Source organism: Pongo pygmaeus, chromosome 1 (assembly GCF_028885625.2).
Source record: "Pongo pygmaeus isolate AG05252 chromosome 1, NHGRI_mPonPyg2-v2.0_pri, whole genome shotgun sequence".
Lineage (NCBI taxonomy): Eukaryota > Metazoa > Chordata > Mammalia > Primates > Hominidae > Pongo > Pongo pygmaeus.
Window position 1 is genome coordinate 143,807,489 of NC_072373.2, and position 26,728 is coordinate 143,834,216.

Here is a 26,728-nt window from a genome sequence, read left to right on the forward strand (position 1 = left end):
ATATAAGAAAAATAGGCCGGGCATGGTGGCTTATTCCTGTAATTCCAACACTTTGGGAGGCCAAGGCAGGTGGATCACAAGGTCAGGAGTTCGGGACCCACCTGGTCAACATAGTAAAACCCCGTCTCTACTAAAAATACAAAAAATTAGCCAGGCATGGTGGCTGGCAGCTGTAATCCCAGCTACTTGGGAGGCTGAAGCAGGAGAATTGCTTGAACCTAGGAGGCGGAGGTTGCAGCGAGCCGAGATGGCACCACTGCATTCCAGCCCAGGCGACAGTGTGAGACACGGTCTCAAAAACAAAACGAAAAAAAAACAAAAAAAGAGAATGAGAATGGCAAAATTTGACTAAAAATCTTGATCAATGACACCATTTATTTAAAAATTGTATTACTTATATTACCTTGAAGCTATAAAACAAGGGTCAAAATAGATTGTGGGAACTTCTATTTCTAATCAAGATGGAGTAACAGGAACCAGATTCTTTTTATTACCTGTGACAACCAAAAAAATAAATTAATTAATTAAAAAAAGGACAACATACAACATACAGGACACAATAGTTCTCAGGATGCTGGACATTGGGGAAAAAAAGACAGTAACCCCTAAGAGACAGGAAACAAGCAAGATGAGCCCTACAGTTGCCCCAGCTTACTGTCTTGAGGGAATTTCCAGGATGAAGTGCTAAGAGGGAAAATGCAGGAGAGTGCAGTGGACTCTGAGTTGAGGAGACAGAGCTGAGAGTCCAGGGAGACTAAGATGGCCAGAGTCATAGGACAGAGTACTGGAGAGCAGAGACCTGCAAAGAGAGAGAACTTCAGAGATCTGCAAAGGGTTCCTCTCAAGTATTCAGATGAGTACAGATTACCACTTGCCTGTGAGGTAACTGGGTGAAGCTCAGGAAAGAAATCCCTAAACATATTAGAGGAACCGGTGCCCAATGCTCACACAAGGCTGAGAGTAATGCCCGTTCCCACCATCCAGACTGGAAAACCCCATAATTCACAGGACATTTGCTACAGTGCACAGTAGGGTCTTGCCTCAGTGGAGAATAAGTAGTTCTCCACTGAGTATTGCTCTGGGCCAGCCTAACAAACCTGAAAGGATAAAACTGTTTCCAAGCATCTCAGAACAAAGCTCAAGAATACTTGTAGGAGTACAGAAATATCCAGCACCCAATGAAACAAAATTTACAACGTCTGGTAGTCGGTTAAAAGTTACAAGTCAAAGAAACAAGAAAATATAAACCATATTTGGAAAACTTATCACCCAATTGAAACAACTCAGAATTTACACAATGTTAGAATTATTAGACAAGGACACTAAAGTTATCAGAATTACATTTTATATGTTTATAAAGTTAAGGTGAAGCATGAAAGATATTTTGAAAAACAAAAATAAAACAAAACACATTGAACTCTAAAGATAAAAGCTGCAGTGGACTCACAGAAGATTAGACATTGAAGAATAAAAGAGTAGTGAATTTGAAGACATAGCAATAGAAATGATCCTAAATGAGGCACAGAGAGAAGAGAATTAAAAAGAGGAGAAAGGGCATCAGTAAGCTGTGGGACAACTTCAAACATCCTAATGTGTGTGTAATGAGTCTCCAAAGGAGAGGAGAAAAGAGGAAATAGAAAAATCAATAAACTCTTAAAAATACATTTTCCAAATTTGATGAAAACTCAAAACTCATAGACTCAGGAAGCTCAACAAACCCCAAGCATAGGAAACATGAAGAAAACTGCACCAATCTGCATCATAATCAAGGTGCTCAAAACCAATGATAAAGAGAAAATCATAAAAAGCAACCAAAAAAGAAAGACATGATACATGCAGAGGAACGAAGATAAGGATGACAGTATAATTTTTATTGGAAATTGCAAGTGAATTCACTGTGAAGCAACATCGTTAAATTACTGAAAGAAAAAAAATGTCAACCTAAAATTCTATATTTAGAATTCTATACCCAGAAAAAAATCTTTAAAAAACAAAGGTGAAATAAAGACTTTCTAGACATAAAAAACTGAAAGAATTCATCATCAGTGGATCATCAGCACTACAACAAATGCTAAAAGATGTCCTTCAGACGAAAGGAAAATTGTTAGCTATATAAGAAAGGATACATCACAGTGACAGCATTAAAGGATATGTGTTACAGTCAAAAGCTTCAAAGAAAAGGATCTGGAGAGGCTGGAGGTAAGCTCCAAATATTCTCCCTCTACAGAGAGTACTTTGCTCCTAATATCAAAAACAAGATCACAATGTCCACTTCTTCCACTTCTGTTCAACATTGGGTTAGATGTTCTAGCTATTGCAATGAGGCAAGAAAAAGAGTAACAGGCATACAGACTAAATAGGAAGGAACAACACTGTTGTTATTCACAGACATGATAATCTACGTAGAAAATCCATGGAAATCTACAAAGAAACTTACTAGAACTAATGACTTTAGCAAGGTCACAAGATACAAGATCAATATACAAAAGTATCTCTACATACTAGTAAAAATATTATTTACAATAGCAGCAGAAAACATGAACTAACAAAGGTTGTGAAAGACTTGCACATTGAAAACTACAAAATAGTGGTGAGAAAAATTAAAGAAAACCTAAATAGATAGATATGAGCTGAGTGCAGTGGCTCATGCATGTAATTTCAGCACTTTGGGAGGCCAAGGCAGGCAGCTCAGTTAAGGCCAGGAGTTCGAGACCAGGCTGGCCAACATGGTGAAATCCCATCTCTACTAAAAATACAAAAATTAACCAGGTGTAGTGGCACATGCCTGTAATCTCAGCTACTCAGGAGGCTGAGGCACAAGGATGCTTTGAACCTGGGAGGCAGAGGTTGCAGTGAGCCAAGATCATACCACTATACTCCAGCCTAGGTGACAGAGCGAGACTCTGTCTCAAAAACAAAACAAAAAACAAACTAACTAATAAATAAATAAATAGATATGTCTTGCTCATGGGTCAGAAAACTCATCCTGCCCCCTCCATTAATGTACATATTTAATGAAATTCCGATCATAATCCTGAAAGTCTCTTTTGTAGATATTGATAAAAACAATTATAAAATTTACATTGAAATGCAAAGACCTAGAATAGCCAAAACAATGTTGAAAAAGAACAAAGTTAGAGGACTAACACTACCTGATTTTAAGGTTTATTATAATGCTAGAGTAAGCAAGACTAGTGGTACTAGTGCAAAGATAAAGAAATGAATCAGTAGAAAAAAATGGAGCACCCAGAAGTACACCCACCAATTTTTGAACAACTAATTTCAAGTCTTTTTAGCAAAAGTTGGAAAAAAGGAACCTTAATCCATTCCTTAACACCATTTACACAAATTCACCAAAAATGGATCATAGCCCTAAACATGAAACCTAAAACTATAGAACTTCTAGAAGGAAACATAGAAAGAAAATTTTTGCTGCTTTGGATTAGGCCAAGATTTCTTAGACACAACACTGAAAGCATGATCTATAGAGGAAAAATGATACGTTGAACTTCATCAAAGTTAAACACTTCTATTCCTAGAAAGAAAGAAAATGCAAGCTACAGAGAAAATACTTGCAAATCATATATCTGATATATCATCTATATGATATATTTGGATAAACTTGTATCCAAAATATATAAATAACTCAAGATTTAATATAAGAAGGCAAATGAACTAATAAAAAATGGGCAAAAGATTTGATCAGATTCCTCACCAAAGATTATATATAAGTCTGTTTTCTCATTGCTATAAAGAAATACATGAGACTGGGTAATTTATAAAGAAAAGAGGTTTAATTGACTCATAGTTGTGCAGGCTGTACAGGAAGTATGATGCTAGTATCTGCTGGGCTTCCGGGGAGGCTGAGCTGGAGGCATCTCACATGGTAGGAGCAGGAACAAGAGAAGTGAGGGGAAGTGCCACACACTTTTAAATAACCAGATCTCACAGGAACTCACTATCACGAGAACGGCACCAAGGGGATGGTGCTAAACCATTCACAAGAAATCCACCCCAATGATCCAATCACCTGCCACCAGGCCCCACCTCCAATATTGGGGATTACACTTCGTCACAATTTTTTTTTCCTTTTTTTTTTTTGTTTATTTATTTATTTATTTATTTTAAATTTTTTTTTTATTATTATACTTTAAGTTTTAGGGTACATGTGCACAATGTGCAGGTTAGTTACATATGTATACATGTGCCATGCTGGTGTGCTGCACCTATTAACTTGCCATTTAGCATTAGGTATATCTCCTAATGCTATCCCTCTCCCCTCCCCCCACCCCACAACAGTCCCCAGAGTGTGATGTTCCCCTTCCTGTGTCCATGTGTTCTCATTGTTCAATTCCCATCTATGAGTGAGAACATGCGGTGTTTGGTTTTTTGTCCTTGCGAGAGTTTACTGAGAATGATGATTTCCAATTTCATCCATGTCCCTACAAAGGACATGAACTCATCATTTTTTATGGCTGCATAGTAGTCCGTGGTGTAAATCCAGTCTATCATTGTTGGACATTTGGGTTGGTTCCAAGTCTTTGCTATTGTGAAAAGTGCTGCAATAAACATACTTGTGCATGTGTCTTTATAGCAGCATGATTTATAGTCCTTTGGGTATATACCCAGTAATGGGATGGCTGGGTCAAATGGTATTTCTAGTTCTAGATCCCTAAGGAATCGCCACACTGACTTCCACAATGGTTGAACTAGTTTACAGTCCCACCAACAGTGTAAAAGTGTTCCTATTTCTCCACATCCTCTCCAGCACCTGCTTTTTCCTGACTTTTTAATGATCGCCATTCTAACTGGTGTGAGATGGTATCTCATTGTGGTTTTGATTTGCATTTCTCTGACGGCCAGTGACAATGAGCATTTTTTCATGTGTCTTTTGGCTGCATAAATGTCTTCTTTTGAGAAGTGTCTGTTCATATACTTCACCCACTTTTTGATGGGGTTGTTTGTTTTTTTCTTGTAAATTTGTTGGAGTTCATTGTAGATTCTGGATATTAGCCCTTTGTCAGATGAGTAGGTTGCGAAAATTTTCTCCCATTTTTTAGGTTGCCTGTTCACTCTGATGGTAGTTTCTTTTGCTGTGCAGAAACTCTTTAGTTTAATTAGATCCCATTTGTCAATTTTGGCTTTTGTTGCCATTGCTTTTGGTGTTTTAGACATGAAGTCCTTGCCCATGCCTATGTCCTGAATGGTAATGCCTAGGTTTTCTTCTAGGGTTTTTATGGTTTTAGGTCTAACATTTAAGTCTTTAATCCATCTTGAATTAATTTTTGTAAAAGGTGTAAGGAAGGGATCCAGTTTCAGCTTTCTACATATGGCTAGCCAGTTTTCCCAGCACCATTTATTAAATAGGGAATCCTTTCCCCATTGCTTGTTTTTCTCAGGTTTGTCAAAGATCAGATAGTTTAGATATGCAGCATTATTTCTGAGGGCTCTGTTCTGTTCCATTGATCTATATCTCTGTTTTGGTACCAGTACCATGCTGTTTTGGTTACTGTAGCCTTGTAGTATAGTTTGAAGTCAGGTAGTGTGATGCCTCCAGCTTTGTTCTTTTGGCTTAGAATTGACTTGGCAATGCGGGCTCTTTTTTGGTTCCATATGAACTTTAAAGTAGTTTTTTCCAATTCTGTGAAGAAAGTCATTGGTAGCTTGATGGGGATGGCATTGAATCTATAAATTACCTTGGGCAGTACAGCCATTTTCACGATATTGATTCTTCCTACCCATGATCATGGAATGTTCTTCCATTTGTTTGTATCCTCTTTTATTTCATTGAGCAGTGGTTTATAGTTCTCCTTGAAGAGGTCCTTCACATCCCTTGTAAGTTGGATTCCTAAGTATTTTATTCTCTTTGAAGCAATTGTGAATGGGAGTTCACTCATGATTTGGCTCTCTGTTTGTCTGTTATTGGTGTATAAGAATGCTTGTGATTTTTGTACATTGATTTTGTATCCTGAGAATTTGCTGAAGTTGCTTATCAGCTTAAGGAGATTTTGGGCTGAGACAATGGGGTTTTCTAGATATACAATCATGTCATCTGCAAACAGGGACAATTTGATTTCCTCTTTTCCTAATTGAATACCCTTTATTTCCTTCTCCTGCCTAATTGCCCTGGCCAGAAATTCCAACACTATGTTGAATAGGAGTGGTGAGATAGGGCATCCCTGTCTTGTGCCAGTTTTCAAAGGGAATGCTTCCAGTTTTTGCCCATTCAGTATGATATTGGCTGTGGGTTTGTCATAGATAGCTCTTATTATTTTGAGATATGTCCCATCAATACCTAATTTATTGAGAGTTTTTAGCATGAAGGGTTGTTGAATTTTGTCAAAGGCCTTTTCTGCATCTATTGAGATAATCATGTGGTTTTTGTCTTTGGTTTTATTTATATGCTGGATTACATTTATTGATTTGCATATATTGAACCAGCCGTGCATCCCAGGGATGAAGCCCACTTGATCATGGTGGATAAGCTTTTTGATGTGCTGCTGGATTCGGTTTGCCAGTATTTTATTGAGGATTTTTTCATCAATGTTCATCAAGGATATTGGTCTAAAATTCTCTTTTTTTGTTGTGTCTCTGCCAGGCTTTGGTATCAGGATGATGCTGGCCTCATAAAATGAGTTAGGGAGGATTCCCTCTTTTTCTATTGATTGGAATAGTTTCAGAAGGAATGGTACCAGTTCCTCCTTGTACCTCTGGTAGAATTCGGCTGTGAATCCATCTGGTCCTGGACTCTTTTTGGTTGGTAAGCTATTGATTATTGCCACAATTTCAGCTCCTGTTATTGGTCTATTCAGAGATTCAACTTCTTCCTGGTTTAGTCTTGGGAGAGTGTATGTGTCGAGGAATTTATCCATTTCTTCTAGATTTTCTAGTTTATTTGCGTAGAGGTGTTTGTAGTATTCTCTGATGGTAGTTTGTATTTCTGTGGGATCGGTGGTGATATCCCCTTTATCATTTTTTATTGCATCTATTTGATTCTTCTTTCTTTTTTTCTTTATTAGTCTTGCTAGCAGTCTATCAATTATGTTAATCCTTTCAAAAAACCAGCTCCTGGATTCATTAATTTTTTGAAGGGTTTTTTGTGTCTCTATTTCCTTCAGTTCTTCTGATTTTAGTTATTTCTTGCCTTCTGCTAGCTTTTGAATGTGTTTGCTTTTGCTTTTCTAGTTCTTTTAATTGTGATGTTAGGGTGTCAATTTTGGATCTTTCCTGCTTTCTCTTGTGGGCATTTAGTGCTATAAATTTCCCTCTGCACACTGCTTTAAATGTGTCCCAGAGATTCTGGTATGTTGTATCTTTGTTCTTGTTGGTTTCAAAGAACAACTTTATTTCTGCCTTCATTTCGTTATGTACCCAGTAGTCATTCAGGAGCAGGTTGTTCAGTTTCCATGCAGTTGAGGGATTTTGAGTGAGTTTTTTAATCCTGAGTTCTAGTTTGATTGCACTTTGGTCTGAGAGATAGTTTGTTACAATTTCTGTTCTTTTACATTTGCTGAGGAGAGCTTTACTTCCAACTATGTGGTCAATTTTGGAATAGATGTGATGTGGTGCTGAAAAAAATGTATATTCTGTTGATTTGGGGTGGAGAGTTCTGTAGATGTCTATTAGGTCCACTTGGTGCAGAGCTGAGTTCAATTCCTGGGTATCCTTGTTAACTTTCTGTCTCGTTGATCTGTCTAATGTTGACAGTGGGGTGTTAAAGTCTCCCATTATTATTGTGTGGGAGTCTGAGTCTCTTTGTAGGTCACTCAGGACTTGCTTTATGAATCTGGGTGCTCCTGTATTGGGTGCATATATATTTAGGATAGTTAGCTCTTCTTGTTGAATTGATCCCTTTACCATTATGTAATGGCCTTCTTTGTCTCTTTTGATCTTTGTTGGTTTAAAGTCTGTTTTATCAGAGACTAGGATTGCAACCCCTGCATTTTTTTGTTTTCCATTTGCTTGGTAGATCCTCCTCCATCCTTTTATTTTGAGCTTATGTGTGTCTCTGCATGTGAGATGGGTTTCCTGAATACAGCACACTGATGGCACCGACACAATTTTTGGTTGGACACACAGACCTAAACCACGTCAGGAGACAATATGAATAGAAAACAAACATATGAAAATGTATTTAATACTATTAGTCATTAAAGACATGCAAATTAAAACCACAATGGATAGCACCACTCATTGTCAGAATCACTAAAATTTAAAAGACTGACCATACCAATATAAAGGAACTAGAATTCTCAGGCACTGCTGCTGAGAATGTAAAATGATACACCACTTTGGAAAACAGTTTCTAAGATTCTTTGGTTCCTAACACTATACAAACACTTTTATATAAAAGTTCTTCACAGCTTTACTGGTAATAGCTAAAAGCTGAAAATAACCCAAATGTCTATAAACAGATGAATAGATAAACAACTGGGTTACACTTATATGACAGAATACTACTCAGCAATAAAGCAGAATGAATTGTTGATATATGCTATAGCAGAATGAATCTCAAAACAATTATGCTGTGTAAAATTTAAAAGGTCTAAAAAGAATACATACTGTACGATTCTAGAAAATGCAAGCTAATCTACAGTGGCGTAAATTAGATCAGCAGTTACCTGGGCATCTGAACTTTAAAATTATGGAGGAGAATGAGGAAACTTTTTTGGGTGATGGACATGTTCATTATCTTGATTGTGATGATGGTTTGGTGAATGTGTACATATGTCAAAACTAATCAAATTGTGTACTTTAAATATATGTGATTTGTTATATGTCAATTATACCTGAATAAAACTGTTTTATTTTTTAATAGTTTGTATCTAAAAGGATAGTAAAACTACTCTCTTCTGAAGGCCAGATTTCTGTACTCCTCAATTCTCTGGTGTAGAGATGTGCATCCAGAATTTTTTTTAAAGCATGATGAAATGGCTTTGACAAAGGTACAGCACTCTGGCTAAATTCCTTATTTCCTAGGTGACCTTTTAAACTCTCATTCAGAGCCTGTTTGATTCTACTTAGCACACTTCAATTAAGCTTGATAAGTTATAAACACAATACATTTGAAGAGAGAAAGGGACATAAAAATATTTGAGGGAGTCCCAGTGAAAAGTGATTATCAGTACTGCAGGAAGTGAAAAGAATTTTGGAAAGTAGCTGGAATTTCACTCTGAAAGCATTATCTAGTAATGAGTATTCATTGAGATAACCAAGGAGAGCGTCTTTTGTTTAATAAGTCAGGTTAAAATGTATAGACTATGAAAGACTTATGTCAAAAATAAGATGAAAAAGGTTTTCAATTCTAAAGAGATGGTTCTTGGTTATGTGATAATCTGATTTAGATGGCATACCTTGTTGACCCACAATGAAGTGCTTTTGAGGAAAGTCTTGAATATTACAGAAAGTAGTTGGATTCAAACTAAGTAAAATATTGGAAAGAATGTGAAAGAATATTCCAGCATTAGAGGCAAAATAGAAAGGTTCACTCCAATCCTTTTCCCTTTATGAATGTGCATGTGTCTTTGGTTTCCTAAAGTGCTTTTTGTGTTTAAATTGACAGGAAGGGAAGAACAAGTCTTAATGCCTTATGGCTCCAAGATCTGTTTTCCAGTCATTTCACATATGGCTCAGAATGTTAATAATGGAAAGTTGATCTATGTTGACTACTTGCCAACTTTATTACTTAAACTCATTCCTTGACAATAAATCTTGTCCTTTCAAGGACAATTCTGGAATTAGGCTCAGAATTCTGACAGTATGACTCTTCTGTTACTGAAAATTACATCTATCATTTAAAGCATTTTATCATGCTAAACCTGTAACGAAAATTTTTGAAACATCACATTTCTAGGAACTCCTAAAGAAGAAATCATCCATTCAGTGAGAGCAAATGAACACTCCAACAGACGGAAACAAAGCTTCTTTACAGGAGACGTGAATGCCAGAAAGCAAAGAGAACTACAGTCAGGGTCTCCGCTGGCATGGCCCAAGCCCACCGTGGCATGACCCAGAGAGACGAGTCAGCAGAGCACTATGGGCAGCTCCCATACTCCTTGCAGATCAACAAGCCAGCGTATAACCCAGGGAGATAGATAATAGTGATGCTGTACTCTGTAGAGGGTAGTGGCAACAGTGGGATTTCTTCTGGAATAAATCTGTAGTGAGCCAGATGTTTCTTCTGACTATATTACTTCTGACAGTGTATAATCCAAAATTGTTTCCTTGGCCTTCCAAAAGTTTTATAAGCTACCTAACGGCTGCAATAAATCCCTTTCTTCTTAAACTAGCTAGAGTGGATTTTTGTTCTCTACAAAACATATCCTGCCACTAAGAACCCCACTAGTATTTGTTGCCATGATTAGGGAATAAGTTAAGCCACTGTAAGGGGGAAAAAGCAGCTCCAAGTACAAGGGCTTAAATGTGTTAGAAGTTTCTTTCTCATATCACAATTCAAGATGAATATCTGGGCCATGCTCCATAAAGTCATCTAGATACCCAGGTTGCTGAGGCAACTCTGCCATCTTCTACATTTGGCTTTTCTCTCTAGGTCAAAAGTGTTTTCTCCAGTGATCGTTAACTTCACTGGTTCCACATTCCAGGCCACAGAACAGAACAACAGAAAATACGAAGGGCAAACAACTTTATTTTGAAAAACATAAAGCAGAAGTCATTGCTAAAGCTTAGGCCCAGCGAGGTGGCTGACATCTGTAATTCCAGCACTTTGGGAGGTCAAGGCAAGAGGATCACTTGAGCCCAAGAGTTTAAGACCAGCCTGGGCAACACAGGGAGATACGTTCTCTACAAGAATTAAATAAAAAATAAAATAAATTAGCCAGGTGTGGTGATGCATGCCTGTAGTCCCAGCTACTTGGGAAGTTGAGGTAGGAGGATCTCTTGAGCACTGATCAAGGCTGCAACGAGCTACGATCACACCACTGCATTCCAGCCTGGGTGACAGAGCATGACCCTGTCTCACAAAAATAAAATAAAATCTAGAAGCTAAACCCAAAACTCAAAGCCTTCTCAAGAGAATGTGGAAAACGTAACCTGTAACTGGAGTAGCCATTAATCTAGCCAAAATTTGATGGGCGTGGGGTGTTCTCTTAGTAAAAGAAGAAAAGAGAAATGGACATGGGAAAAATTCCAAAACTTTATTCAAGAGGACATCATCAGCTTTTGAGACTTCAGTTGTCCCCTGCAAATGGGCTTTTACTCCCCTCTCTTTTCTTAAAGCAAAAATACCTGCAGGAAGCCGCAGAGCAGTGGAAAGATCAGAAAGCATACTCCTCAGTCCCTCTACCTAAGTAGCAGTGAGATGGCCATAGCTATTTTTACCCTCTTACTAGAAATAAAACATTTAGATTTTGAAACACCAACTCCTCCTCCAATGTAGAGCATCCTCTGTGTAGATACTATGAGATATAGAAGTCAGCAAAGCTGGCCTGGCCACTGCCCTGTTGATGCTTTCATTCTAGGATGGAAGATTAATTTTTTGGTAGTTGGTTATTTAACTAATTATTAAGAGTGCTCCAAGGAAGTACAAAATGGATATGTGTATAAATGGGTATGTGTCATAAGTAAATGGATATAAGTGTCGTAAGTATATGACACAAGAATTTGACCTAGGCTGAAGAGATCACAAATGCATTTTCCTCTTAAAGTGATATTTAAGTATATACAAAAATTATGAACAGATTTACCAGTGAAATTTATTTCTGCAAGTTGGCAAATTGTTTACATAACCTTTCTATTTCACTCTTTAGTTATGATTGGGAGTTGTTTTTTTTTTCACTTAAAAACATGTATCAAAATTGTTTGAGTAGGTATTCATTTACCTGGCTTAAACACAAAGTATGAAAATGTAGCTGGGCACCATGGCTCACACCTGTAATCCCAGCACTTTGGGAGGCCGAGTCAGGAGGATGGCTTGAACTCAGGAGTTTAAGACCAGCCTGGGTAACATGAAGAAACCCCATCTCTACCAAAATACAAAAATTAGCTGGGCATAGTGGTGCACACCTGTAGTCCCAGCTACTCAGGGGGCTGAGGTGGAAGGATCGCTTGAGCCCAGGAGGTCAAGGCTGCAGTGAGCCATGTTTGCACCACTGTATTCCAGTCTGGGCCACAAGGTGAGACTCTGTCTGGAAAAAAGAAAAAAAAAGGAAGAAGAAGAAAGAGAAGGAGGAGACGGTGGTGGCAGAGGAGGAGGAAGAGGAATAAAAAGAAGAGGAGGAAGAGGAAGAAGAAGGCTTCTATGGGGAAGTTTAGGGAGAGTGGCTTCTCAAACAGGAATTGTCTTTTGCAACATACAGGCTAGAATCTTCAATGTGCAAGACAACCAGTAAAGCTTCACCATTCAGAAACCAATCAATGTCCTTTTCAGTATCAGTTAAGTTACATATTAATTATGGAACATCAACAGTTTGAGGAAACCACTATAAGATTTCAGGGACTCAGGATAAGTTTCTTTACTCAAGGATAGGATGTAAACCATGAATCATAGACCTCCCCCAGGTGGATTAATTTGGAAACCTGCCAAATGTGACGTCTAGGTTATCATATCCTTGATAAGAATTTGTATTTATCTGAAAGCTAATAAAAATAATTATCTTTCTTCTCCTTTCAAATTACAGATAATAGGAAACTATACACATTTTACCTCCTGCTCTAGCTTTTTTCACTTACTATAGCATGGAGATATTTTGATATAATATATCGATAAAAAAGCTTTTTTTAAACAAAATTATAGTATTCCATTTTATAGATATACTATTAATGTATTTAACCAGTCCCTTATTGGTGAGCTTATAGATAGTTTCCAATATGTTGCATTATAAACAGTGCTTCAATGAATTATATCCAAATGTCATTTCATTCTTATGTGTTTGTATCTATAGGAAAAATCCTAGCCCATCGGAAATTTACCGTGGGTTAGGGTGTGAGGGATACATCAAACCACATTTTTTTCTCCATCTGGCTTCCTGGTAGTTCCCAGATGATTCGTTGATAGCACCTCTTTTTCTCACTGATTTGAGATACCACATTTATTATATACTAAAACTCCGTATGGATTTAGGTCTATTTCTGACTATACATTCTGTTGTGTTAGTCTGTTTGCCTATTCATGTGTCATTATAATAATAATCACTGAGGCTTTATCTGACAAAGAAAAATCTTCCTTTGGCGCTTTTCTTTTGCAGAGATTTCCTATTTTTTTTTGTTTCTATTTCCATATGAGCTTTTTCTGTTTTTTGAGACAGGTTGTTATTGTGTTGCCCAGGCTGGTCTCAAACTCCTGGGCTCAAGCAATCCTTCTCCCTGGGAATAGCCGGGATTACACGTGCATATCACCATGCCTGGCTTACTTTCATCTAAACTTTAAAATCATTTCTGGTCTAGTCTGGTTCTAAAAAAAACCCAGATTTTACTTTTATTGAAATCATATTAAATTTATAAATTAACTTAGAGAATTTCCACATCTTGATAATATTGACTCTTCCTATCCAAAATGCCTTTCCGTTTGTTCATGACTTCCTTTTATCTTTCAAAGAATGTTTTAATGTTTTCATCTGTAGAATACTCAGCCTTGAACATTTCTTTTTAGGCTCATCCCCTCGCTATGGGGTCTTTTCTTCTATTATATTTTCAATGAATATTGATTGTATACATGAAAAAATTTGCATATGAATTTTGTACCTTGCTAATTTACTAAATGTTTTGTTTGTTTGTAGTAGTTTTTATTTGACCTCCTTGAATTTTCTAGATATGTTATATGATTTACATATAGTGATAGTTTTATTGCTTTGTTAATTCTCACATCTCTAATTTCTTTATCTTGCATAATCACATTGGCTAGCACTTCTGGTACAATGTTAAATAATAGTTATGATAGGACCATTCTTGCCTTGTTCCTGAGTGGGGATGCCCTAGTGTTTCCCCCTGAAATGTACTACTGATTTGGGAGGTGAAATAACTATATTTTGACATTCAAAGATGTATCCATTGATAAATACTTTCTTAAGAATTTCATCAAAAATGGTTATTAAATTTTGTCAAATATCTTTTTAGCATATATGAAGGTAAGGATGATCATATGATTCTCTTCCTTATGCCTACTAATTGGTAGATATCAATAGATTAATAGATTTTCTAGTATTGAACCTCCTTTGCAGACTTGTAATAAATCTTATTGGAAATGGCACATTTTTCTTTTAATGTACTGCTAGATTTATATAGGAGTTTTCTTTAATATTCATATATGACATTGGAGATAGTTTTCATCAGATTTTACCGTAAGTGTCCTGCTTGCTTTATAAAATTAATCTAGAATTATTTTTGAAGATCTTGTAAAATTGCTCAGAGAAACAATTTCAACCTGGTGTTTGGCCAGGGAAAATGTGCAAGAGGTGGCAGTAGCTCTTTGATGAATTTCTGGGTTTCTGTTTATGAAAATTATGCTACTTAGATTTTATGTCTTTTCTAAGCTTGAGTATAAAATTGTCCAATTTATTAAGATTTTTTTCATTTTTATGGTAATTTCCTCTCTTATTCCTTCTCATTTTACTAGCACATTTTTATATTTTTTTCTTGACTAAGTTAGTAATATATGTTTATTGGCTTTTTTCAAAGCAGCAGCTTTCCGTTTTTGTGCTCCAACTTCTTAAATTCTGCTTTTAGCTTTATTGATTTTTTCCCTTGATTCTCCTTTATTTTATTTTGTTTCTTTTTTAGCTTCTAAAGTTAAATGTCAAATTCATTTTTTCAGTCTTTCGTGTTTATAATGGAAGTATTATTTCCTCTCCTCTCACTATTGTTGTAGCAATTTGTAGTTTTCTTATTACTGTTTGTTAGATGTTTTGCAATTATAGTTTTGTATTTTTCTCTTTGATTCAACAATTGTTTAAGTGAGATTGTTAAAGCCAAGAGGTATTGGCTTTTCATTTTTAAATTCAATTATTAATTTCTAGTATTACATAGTGATCACAGAATGTTGTCCATATCACTTCTACTTTTTGTAATGTATTTAGGTTTTCTTTGAGTCTTAATATATCATCAATTTCTGTGATCATGGGCTCTTAAACAGAATGTGTACTCTTTTTTTCAGGATACAGAGTATGATATTTATAATTAAATCTGCCTAATTCATTGTGTCATCTAGATTGACTTACTTACTTTTTTCCTCTCTATCTGTCATGGCCTGAGAAAGGTGAATTAAAGTTTCCTTCTATTAGTAAGTTTCTGTTTTTCCTTATAGCTCCTCTAATTGCTTGAAGCATAAATTTTCGTAACTGTTACATCAGTATTGTGAATTACCTTTGTAATTATAAAGTTCATTCCTTTGCCTCATTTAATATGAATTGTACATTCTGTAATATTAGACTGTGACCTTTACATTCTCTCCTTCTCTCTCTCTTTTTTTTCCATTTGCCTGATAATGTCATTCCCCCATTTTGGCCATTCTGAAATACTTTATCCTAGAGTGTATCTCTTGAAGACAGTGTAGAATAGGTTTAATAAACTAATCTGAAATCTCTTGGTAATTGGTTTAAGCCTGCTTACTCTTATTAATATGAAAGCTATATTTAATCTTAGTTTTATATTCAATATTATGTTTTCTGAATTTTTAAATTTTTTATCTTTATAAGCTTTGTTTTCTGTTTTTCTGTTTTTCTCTGTTTTGCTTTCTGTATGTGATTCTACTGATATTAAGAAAGGTTTGTGGTTTCGTTCTCACTGTTATTTTGTAATTATAGCTTTATTTAACATCCTTAGTTCTTCATAAATCTTTATTAATAATAATTCTCTAGATAAATAGAACCAATAGGTTAGATAGATAGATTCGTTATATGAAATTAACTCACATGATTATGAAGTCTGAGAAGTCCCAAGATCTTCATTTGGCAAGGTGGAGACCTAGGAGAGCCAATGATACAATTCTAGTCCAAGTGCAAAGGCCGGAGACTGAGGAAAGCCAATGGTGTTAGTTCCAGTCTGAGTCCAAAGGCCTAAGAACCAAGAGACCTAATGGTATAAGATTCAGTCTGAGTACAAGTCTGAAGGCAGGAAAAGACCAGTGTTCCAGCCCACACACAGTCAGGCAGAGAGCGTAAATGCTTTTTTCTCTTTCTTTTTGTTCTATTCAGGCTTAGATGAGGCCCACCCACATTAGGAGGGCAGTCTGCTTTGCTTAGTCTACTGATTCAGATGTTCATCTCATCCAGAAACACCCTCACAGACACACCCAGAACAATGTTTAACCAAATATCTATCATACACCCAGAACAATGTTTAACCAAATATCTGGGCACTCCTGACCCAATCAAATTGACACATAAAATTAACCATCACAAGTCTCCCCCTTGTCAAGTCAGCCCCCAAATGCATCTCATTAAACCATATTTAATCTCCAAAGAAAGACAATAACACGGCTATAATTCTCCCTAACATGATACAACTATACATTACATAACCAAAAAAGCACCTACCCTTTCCTCAGAAAAGAAAGAAAAATTCTTGGGTGATGTTTATTCTTCTTGATATCCTGTAACGTAAATATTATGATGTAAAATTAACAATACTTAAAAATACTATGATATAAAATCAGTATTTTTTTACATGATAAGAAAGAAAACAAAGGTATTTGAGGTGTGTGTCTGTGTGTGTCACACACATTCATAACAAAATAGGGAGAAAACACTCACGACAACTACAGTCCTTGTTTCTGTAGCTGGCCATGTGGTCATAGCTAGTATTTACCTTTATCCACTACCCTTTTTGTATTCCCTTTGTTTTCAGCAAGCACCTCAGCTGGTAATGGTTCTTTACCTGGTTAAGTGATCCAAATCTTCACTCTATAGGATTTTGAGATGTTAGTAGTGTAATGTTGCCTGGATTGGGCTGTTGTTGTTTTCTGTTGATCTTAACCACGTTGCATGGTAATCCTGAAATGCCCTAAGGGCTCTTCTGTATTGCAGACACACTCTTCCTTACTTCCACTGTGGCATAGCAGTTCAACTTCCTCTTTGTAGTTGGCACAAATCACCCTGGTCAGAGCATTAACTCGCTTCTTTGCCTGTTGATTAAGAGGCTTGAAGAGCCCAAAGTAACCAGACAGCAGGCTTAACTTCCAGTTCAATGGAATCATTATGTCTCTTGGTGAAAGCCTTTCTCCTTCTGAGACTGAGGGCATAAGGTTGCAGAAACTGGAAGCAACATTTTTGCCAGTGGGTCACTAGGGCTAATAGTGAGGGTGCCACTTCCATTTCCACCCCAGTGACTCCTGGATGATGAATCTTGGCTATGGGAGAAATAGCATCATACATTGGACACTGATTCAGAGTGTATACAGCCTTCTAGAGAACCTTATCCCCACCTTGCAAGATGTTGCCACCTAGCTGGTGCTATAACTGCGTCTTCAAAAGACCATTTCATTGTTCTGTCAAACCAGCTGTTCAGATGGTGGGGGACATGGTAAGACCAGTGAATGCCATGAGCATAGGCCCATTGCTGCACTTCCTTTGCTGTGAAATGTTTTCCTTATTGGAAGCAAAGCTGTGTGGCATACCAGGACAGTGTATAAGACTTCTGTAAGTCCATGGATGGTAGTTTTGGCAGAAGCATTACATGCAGGTAAGGCATATTCATATCCAGAGTTAAGTCTATTTTAGTAAGAAATAGACTGCCCCTTCTGTGACGGAAGAAGTTCCAAGGTAGTAATCAACCTACCACCAGGTAGCTGGCTGATCACCCTGGGGAGTGGTGTCATTTTTGGACTCAGTGTTGGTCTCTGCTGCTAGCAGACTGGCATGTGACAGTGGCTGTATCCAGGTCTGCCTTGGTACATGGAAGTCTGTATTGCTGAACCCAAACACAACCTCCATCCCTGCCACATGGCCACTGTGTTCATGAGCCAATTGGGCAATGACAGGAGTGGCTAGGGAAAGAGGCTGACTGATGTCCACAGAATGGGTCATCCTATCCACTTGATTAAAATCCTGCTCTGCTGAGGTCACCCTTAGGTGAGCATTTATGTAAGACGCAAATACCTTCATGGTTTTTTGTCCATTGAAATAAGTCTATCCACTTACCTCTTCTCCAAATTTCCTTGTCATCAGTTTTCCGATCGTGCTCCTTCCAAGTCCCTGGCCATCTAGCTAAACCATTGGTCACAGGCCTGGAATCAGTATATAATGGTTCATCTGGCCATTTCTCTTTCCAAGCACAGTGCATGACCAGGTGCAATGCCCGAAGTTCTGTCCACTGGGAGCATTTCCCTTTACCATTGTTGATCAGTAATGGCCCAGAAAGGGGCTGTAGTGCTCTGCCTGTCATGCAGAGCCATCTGCAAACCAACCTGTGGCCTTCCCTTCCTCTGTCAGCTGATCATAGAGAACTCACAAGACCATAGGTGCAGGCTGGGAGAAAGAAGGTAGTACAGCATAAGGCCTATTCTCTGTTTGCTTTGCTTTGCTTTCTGTATGTGATTCTACTGATATTTTAAAAGATTTGCAATTTTGTTTTCACTGTCACCTTTGTAATTACAGCTTTATTTAATATCCTTAGTTATTCATATCTTTAGTTCCCTTATATAAGTAAATATAAAATTGAGATCTTTCATACTTTTCCTCCTTTCCCTACCTCATCTCTATCACTAGCTTTAGAATTTACAACTGTATTGTGAAATATTCATATAGATTTACTTATGTGTCATTTTTAAGTGATATCTTTTTACTCCAGATAGTACATATCTAGGAAAATCAATATATTTTTTACCCACTTTCTTTCCCATTTCTCTTCCAATTTTTTGCTACAATTTCTACCATGTTAGGGCATACAATATTAACATTCTCTTATGCTGCTCTAATCTCCACATTTTTAGTCTCAGTTCTACATTTTACATATATACCTGCATATGTATCATGAATTAAGTAATTTATAGATGACATCATGAGTGTAACTTATAGACATTCAGTTATATGTCTGCTTTAAGTAAATGAAGCAAAAACATCAGGAAATTATAAACTCAAACAAAATTGAACTCTTAAATCCAACAATTTGAAATGAAACATGGACTAAAACATTTTTCTGGCAATAATCCTTTCCATTTGGCCTTTTCTGTTCTCTTTCCAAGACCCTACCTAAAAAAAATCAACCAAGAAATAAAAAAGCAGCTATACAGTATCATCAAATCCATGTGAAATCCACATATGGTTTGGAAATATTTGAGACCTCGCCATGTATAAGCAAAGGCAGATGCTTAACTTTTTTTTTTTAGTTGACAGTATCAGTATTATTAACTCTGTTGGATATTAGAAATACTCTCAATTCCACCCACTAGAATATACCATTGTAACTTAACACAACATCCTAGAACTGATATCCTCTTTTTCTTTCAGATCCTAAGAGTGATCCCGCAATTCATTCATCTTGAATAGACTCATAGAGCTTCCAGAGTGGGCTTCTGGAGCCCACCCCAACTCCATTCTTGTTCCTTGGTCCCTCTGGAGCTGGTCTGGCCCCCAAGGATGTGAGCCAAAGGTTTCTAAATGTTTGATGAGTTCCAGAGTGTTTGACTTAATTTTTGTTGATGCACTGACAGTTGGGGCACTTCAAAAAAATTCATGGGTTTACTGTTTTTCTTGATTTTTGCATAGGTTACTTCACTTTTCTTAGTTTTTAAAATACGAATAATAATGTCTTCCTTGCTGGTTTCACAAACTCTGTTTTATTTGTATGTGAAGGCTAAATTAGCAATGCATGTAAAAGTACTTTACAAGATGTATAATACTAAACAAATAGGAGAGTAACATTACTTAATTTTGTTTGGTGGAGGTAAAGGGGAGAAAATAGCATAGAACCACTTATATCATAGTCTCAGTGATAGAAACCAGTGGAAGAGAGCACATGGTAAGACTCTAAAATTGTGTTTAATTTTCTTTATTCAACTACATACTGCCATGTGCTAAATGTCTAAGTTTCCACTAATTATTCATCAGAGCTGGCAAGTATAGCTTGACATTTGATGTACACACCTTGCCTGGAAAGCATATCAATGTCATCCGTATTCTTGGACTTGCTTTCCTGGATAATTTTTATCAACACATTGGTACCAGCTGTGGCTTGAAAACATTCAAAGCAGCCATCTTTAAATACTTTAAAATCTAATGAATAGGAATTTTATTGGACCTAACAAAATTGTTGCCAAATGGGACATTTGAGAGCAGGACTAACTTTTGAACACGTTTTTAAACACAATGGTGTTGAAATCTTGTGAATAAAATGTTTTTATCTTGTGAATTTTGATAGTTTGACTCTAATCAGTGTGTCCCTGAAACTTTGACTATGGAAGAAAAGGAGTAGAGCAGGTTGGCCGAATAGAACGTTCCACTGATTGTCTCACTCCACCCCCACAAGGATACCAATTTAATAACCATCTACATGAAAAAAGCACTTTCGTAAGAACAAAAAATCAAGCAAGCACCCACAGTACCTAGTTTTAAATTCATATTGCTGAAAGAGGCACTAAAGAGGGTAGGAGACAGTCTTGAATCACTGATGCCACTCTTCCCCCGTATTCCCCGGCAGCTGCTGCATGGCATGGAGAATGAATCTGTGTACTTTGGAGAGGAAGAGTGCAGCAATTGTGAGACACTGCACGGAACTCAGTGGTGCCTTGTCACAGCAGAAAGCAAAACAATGCTGAAATCAGCTGACTCCTGCCACAGAGGTAGTATTTCAACCAGCCCTAACCAGAGGGGACTCACCCATCCCAGTGGTTAGCACTTGAGTTTTGGCAACCCTTGCCACTGTAAGCTAAAGTGCCCTGGGGTATTAAATAAACTTGAAAGGTAGCCTAGACCACAAGGACTGCAACTCGTAGGAGAGGCTTAGGGCTGAACTGGGCTCAGAGCTAATGAATGGGGGCAGCATGGGACCTACTGAGCCAGTAGCTGGGGCAGCTAAGGGAGTGCGTACGCCACCCCTCCCCCAACCCCAGGCTGCACAGCTCGTGGCTCCAAAAGAGGCCCTTTCTCTTTCTGCTTAAGGAGAGGGATGAGTGGGGAGGACTTTTTTTTGCTCAGTCACAGTAGGATAGGGTACCAGTCAGAGTTTGAGGCCCCCTTTCTAGCTCCTGGACAATGTTACTAGATACACCCTGAGCCAGAAGGGAACCTGCTGCCTTGAAGGGAAGAACTCAGTCCTGACAGGGCCTATCACCTGCTGATTAAAGAGCCCGTGGGCACGGAATAACCAGTAGCAATACCCAGGTAGTATATTATGGGCCTTGGATGAGACTCTGAGACTTTCTGGCTCTGGGTGAAACTTCACACATTCCCAGCTGTGGTGGCTAAGGGGAGAAGACTCCTTCTGCTTGAGAAACTCAGAGGGAAAAGTTAGGGGGTTTTGCCTTGCACCCTTGGTAACAGCTTGGCCACAGCAGGGTACAGCACAAAGCAGGTTCTTGGGGTCCTTGATTCCAGGCCTCTACTCTTGGATGGCATCTCTGGACCTCTGCTGGGCCAGAGTGGAGCCCACTGCCCTGAAGTGTGAATCCCAGTCCAGGCAGCATTCGTGACAAGCTGACCGAAGAGCCCTTAGGCCTTAAGAGAACACTGACAGCAGCCTGGCAGGACTCCCCATGGGCCTGTGGTGGTGGCCACTGAGTGAGGCTCCTCTGCCTGTGGAAAGGGGAGGGAAGAGTGGGAAGGCTGCACATTGTGGTTGAGTGCCAGCTCAGCCACAGTACAATAGAATACCGGGTAGACTTCTAAGGTTTTTGACTCTAGTCCTTGGCCCCCAGATGGCACCTCTAGACCCTCTGGGGCCTGAGAGAACTTGCCACCCTGAAGGAAAGTACGTAAGACTGGCAGGCTTCCCTACCTGCTGATTGTAGAGCTCCAGGGTCATGAGTAAACATAGTCAGTAGCCAGGTAGTGGTTATAACAGGCCTTGGATGAGACCCGGTGCTGTGCTGGCTTCAGGTCTGACCCAATGTAGTCATAGCGGTGGTGGTGGCCACAGGGGTGCTTGTATTACTCCACCCCCAGCTCCAGGTAGCTCAGAACAGAGAGAGAAACTTCAATTGTTTGGGAGAAAGTAAGGGAGGAGAATAAGGATCTCTGCTGGATAATTCAGAGACTTATTCCAGATCTTATCCAAGATCATCAAGGCAGTACTCCGTGAGTCCGCAAGAACCATAGCATTACTGGACTTGGAGTGCCCGCCAATGCAGACATGGATCACAATCCCAAGTCTTTTCAAATACCTGGAAAGCCTTCTCAAGAAAGGTAGGTACAAACAAACAAGACCAAACTGTGAAGACTACAATAAATACCTAACTCTTCAATGCACAGACACAGATGAACATTCGCAAGCATGAAGACCATCCAGAAAAACATGACCTAACCAAATGAACTAAATAAGGCACCAGGGACCAATCCTGGAGAAACAGAGATATGTGACATTTCAGACAGAGAATTCAAGATAGCGGTGTTGAGGAAACTAAAATCAATTCAAGATAACATAGGAAGGAATTCAGAATTCTGTCAGATAAATCTAACACAGGTTGAAATAATTAGTAAGAATCAAGTAGAAATTTTGGAGTTGAAAAATGCAACTGACTTTCTGAAGAATGTATGAGCCTTGTAATAGCAGAATTGATCAAGCAGAAGAAAGAATTAGTGAGCTTGAAGACAGGCTATTTGACAATATACAGTCAGAGGAGACAAAAGAAAAAAAAGAATAAAAAACAATGAACCTTGCCTGTGGGATTTAGAAAATAGCCTCAGAAGGGAAAATCTAAGAGTTATTGGCCTTTAAGAGGAGGTAGAGAAAGAGATAGGGGTAGAAAGTTTATTCAAAGAGATAGTAACAGAGAACTTCCCAAACCCAGAGAAAGATATCAAGATCTAAGTATAAGAAGGTTATAGAACACCAAGCAGATTTAACTCAAAGAAGTTAAACACTTTTACCCCAGAATAGTATATCCAGTAAAAATATTCTTCAAACGTGAAGGAGAAATACTTTCCCAGACAAACAAAAGCTGAGGGATTTCATCAATACCAGACCCATCTTCAAGACATCTAATAGTCAAACTTTCAAAGGGCAAGGGTAAAGAAAGAATCCTAAAAGCAGCAAGATAGAAGAAGCAAATAACCTACAATGGAGGTCCAATACGTCTGGCAACAGACTTTTCAGTGCAAATTTTACAGGCCAGGAGAGAGTGCTGAAAGAAAAAAACAGTTTTACCCCAGAATAGTATATCCAGTGAAAATATTCTTCAAACATGGAGAAATACTTTCCCAAACAAACAAAAGCTCAGGGATTTTATCAATACCAGACCCATCCCGCAAGAAATGCTAAAGGGAGTACCTCAATAAGAAAGAAAAGGACATTAATGAGTAATAAGACACCATCTGAAGGTACAAGACTCACTGGTGATAGTAAGTACATAGAAAAACAGAAAATATGATAACACCATAACTGTGGTGTGTAATCTACTCTTATCTTAAACAGAAAGACTGAAAGTTGAATGAATCAGAAATAATGACAACTTTTCAAGCCATAGTACAGCAAGATATAAATAGAAACAACAAAAAGTTAAAAAGCAGGGAGAGTCAAAGTATAGAGTTTTTATTAGTGTTCCTTTTGTTTATTTATTTATGCAAAGAATGTTATCACCTTAAAATAATGGGTTATAAAATAGTATTTGAAATATTGACCATGATTTTCAAAATCAACTAGATGATTATTCAAATAGGCCTACCAGTTGGGAAAAAAATTTCTGTTGCATTGGACTTAGTCTACAATGACTGGATTTTGAACACCCACTAAAATTCTGACAAAATGCCCTCTAATGGATAAGCCTCTGTTTCCCTTCAGAGACACTCTGAACCCATGTTTTAGAAATAGGTTTAATGTACACAGACTATCACAAGCATTGAATTGGAGATTGCGAACAGAAACAATCTTTCAGAATTCTAACCTTTTCAATTTTTCTTCAGATTATTTATGGTGTAGAGAGAGCATAGGACAAGAAGTCTTCTAGTTTCCAAGGCTTTCAAGGCCTTTGAACTACCAGTCTACAGAAATTTCCTTGAACCACACATAAAGGTGACAAAGACAATTTAAACTGAGTATTGACATTCATTTTCTATAATGAAAATTATTGATGAGAATATTTTGATAATATTGAATTTACTAGAATGAGTCAGTCAATGTACTAAGTACTCAGCACACATGATCTTATGTAATCTCATAACAATCTCATGAGGTGAGTATAATTACTCCATGTCATCAATAGGTGCAGAAAGCTCAAGGACCTTGCTGAGGTCTAGCCACAAAGCAAAGCTTGTGTTCCTTTTTTTTTTAGATGAGTCTCGCTCTGTCACCCAGGCTGGAGTGCAATGGCACGATCTTGGCTCACTGCAATGCACTCTGCCTCCTGGGTTCAAGCAATTCTCCTGCCTCAGCCTCCCAAGTACCTGGGAGTACAGGTGCATGCCACCAAGCACAGCTAATTTTTTTGTATTTCAGTAGAGACAGGGTTGCATCGTGTTGCCCAGGCTGGTCTTGAACTCCTAAGCTCAGGCAATTCACCCAACTCAGCCTCCCAAAGTGCTACAATTACAGGCATGAGCAACTGTGCCTGGCCCAAAGCTTGTGTTCTTAATCATGATACACCCCCCTCCCTTTTTTTTCATCTAAGCACGCTATCAATTTTTTTAATTTTGGTTTTGTAATACTGTAGCATGGCAGAACTTCATCACTTCTCTTTCAAAAATTTAAGAACAATAAAGACTTGAGTAAATACATATGGACAATGTGGACATTTGGAAAACAAATGTTGATTTCCAGGCTTCCTATTGATATTTTACTCGAAGAATTCTTCTGAAATATATGTATATTCATCCACTGAAAGTGGCATTGGGCCAAAGTTAAACTCTCCTGATGTCCAGTGGATGATGACATTTTCCAAGCATCCATTTGACACACAAATATGCTGCACTAGGGATAATATCTAACATGAAAAATGTGGAAAAGGAACCGTCCCAAATTTGTGCTGAAAACCAAGGCAGTTTATTGTCATCCCATCAAACTGAACTCATTCCTCCTGAAAATGCAATTAATTCTTTAGGTGAAGAGAATTTTAAAAGCCTGCATTTGAACATCAGCCTCCTCTTGGAGGAGCTGAGAATTCAGTTTGTTCACAACTCATGTGAACTTATTGTGGTTATTTCAGTCTCTGGATGAGCTTACCCATTTCTGATCTTGCCCTATTAAGAGTAACTTGAGTTTAAACGTTAGTATCAGTTTTACTAATCTTATTTCTGAAAGGGATATAAATTAGTAATAAATGTTTTATTAATTTTTAATCTTACAGAGTTTATCTATTCCTACATGTAATCTTATTGGGCTGAACTAAAATTTCCCATAGGTATTTAATTTGATTAGATTTACTATGTATTTTTAGTTAAAAAAGACATCTGTGAAGGCTCACTAATCACATGAGTTTATGCAGACATATTTTTGCCTAAAGCTGAGCATATTCGAAAGTGAGACAGTGGCTCAATAAATGACGATGCGTTCAGTCAGATGATTTTTTTCTTGAGGTGGAAATGAGAGGCATTTCTGTGTTCCATTAACATATGCATGTTAAATGTAAGGCTCATGTGACCAGTCCAGGCATGGAGATCACAGGATTCTCTAATGAGTAAAATATTTTTACATTTCAGCAGTGCTTTCCATGCTGTTTGTGTTAAATAATATTTTTGGTTATCCGTTTTATAGACAGGTCATCTTATCTTCATAACTAACTTTGGAAATATAAAGAATTCTGTCATTTTAACACAATATAAAAAACTACCTGAACTCACACATTTTAAAAATTATAGGGTTATTAAGTCTTAAGCAAACATACACTATTTCTGGCAATAGGCAATGACTGTATATGACAAAAGCAATACAGTACATGAAGTCTGGATTTTTTTTGTTGTTGTTAAAAGGAGATGGATTAAGAGATTTATTCCATCCAGATTAAGAAATTAATGATTTCTGCAACATTCCTTGCACACCACCTCCTTCTCAGAGGACTAAGAATTGTGGAGAGTTTGGAGGTAGAACCTGGAAGCAGGAAGTTGGTTCCTTCCTAGAAATCTTTGGTATTGTATGGAGTCTCCGCCAGATAGCAGATAGAGACATTTTCTGCTTAGATGATCCTGCCAACATGGCATTTCGCTTGGGCAAGAAGAAGCTAAAGCTACAGCAGCTCCATAGACCAGGCTTCTGCCACCCTGTATGCTCCACAGAATTCCAGCTCAGGCTAAGAGATGTCACTGGGAAAAAACGTTCTGACCTTCAATAACTGTGAACAGTATTGGAGAACAGTTTGGTGTCTGTTGGCTGGTTGAGAACGACTAAATTAAGCTTTCTAAGCCTCAGTTTCTTCTCCTGAAAAGTGGGGTTCATGATACATATGTACCATAGGGCTGTTTAGAATTAAGTGAAACAAAGAATGAAAACACTTAACACAGTGCCTGACATATTTCAAGCTTCACTAAATGATAAAGATTCTTTATATTTTTATACTATGGGCTCAGAACGTGAAATTCTTGTTGTTGCCAGAAAAAGTCAAGCTAGAAATAGCAATTTATTTGGCTGGACATCTGTGAAATTTGCTCTGGGGAAGAGGTTTCAGAATGCCGTATTACTGCATTCGTGGCAACAA

General features: G+C 37.7%; 1 long non-coding RNA gene across 1 annotated transcript in view; it reads left to right on the forward strand.

The window, feature by feature from the left end:
• LOC129031498 (uncharacterized) overlaps positions 1–22,821 on the forward strand; it is a 55,800-nt gene extending 32,979 nt beyond the window's left edge. Inside the window, exon 5 of the long non-coding RNA XR_010124109.1 lies at positions 19,398–22,821. This is a non-coding gene — a long non-coding RNA (uncharacterized LOC129031498). The remainder of the gene's footprint in view (positions 1–19,397) is intronic.
• Positions 22,822–26,728: the final 3,907 nt, after the last annotated feature.